We start from the raw sequence: 735 nt of genomic DNA, 5'->3' as shown, positions 1-735 counted from the left end.
CAGGTGCATCGAGTGTACGAACTGGTCGGTTATACGTCAAATACTAACCTGGCGAGCTTGGTCGTAAATTAGAGAGCGCTTCCAAAAAACAAGTAAACAACAGTGGCGCGTACAGATGTAAAATGTAGTACATATGTGGAATTTAAGAAACAAATTGGATTTATAATAAATTACATTTAAAATAAATAGTTTTTAAGAATAAAGGAATATTTTTGTAGGAACAAGGGTGCCAGACGTGAACTGATCCCTTCGTCCCTTCATAATGTATGAAGAAAATATTCAATTTCTAAAACCCTTTAAAGCGTATTGCACTGGATCTCTTGACAGGAAATGATTTATTACTTTGCATCGAATATGATCCTACTATAGGTGTTTCATTTTCACACACAATTTTCAATGATAGATGAAGGAAATTCGATTTATTTTGCGAAGCCAACTTATTGGTTCCAATCCGGATACATGTAAGGAACCGGTACATGAATTGACTCGATTGTGCAAGTTTTGTCATAGTCATAATCTGAAAATACATCCCCATCTAAATTCGTACAGGCAGGCCGCCAGAATGATTTAGCTGTAACCACAGCTTAATTGTTCTACTTAAGCTGTACTGCAGTTAAGTTGTGCTGCGAACAAAAATCCTTGATCGAATTAATCGATTAGATTGGATTGTTGAATAATTGAATACTCCTATATAAGTTGTCAAAGTTGTCAAAAATCAATTTTTGTTGATTTCCG

Source organism: Anoplophora glabripennis, unplaced genomic scaffold (genome assembly GCF_000390285.2).
Source record: "Anoplophora glabripennis isolate ALB-LARVAE unplaced genomic scaffold, Agla_2.0 scaffold133, whole genome shotgun sequence".
Classification (NCBI taxonomy): Eukaryota; Metazoa; Arthropoda; class Insecta; order Coleoptera; family Cerambycidae; genus Anoplophora; species Anoplophora glabripennis.
The sequence above is the reverse complement of the archived record's forward strand: the minus strand, read 5'-3'. Positions refer to the sequence as shown.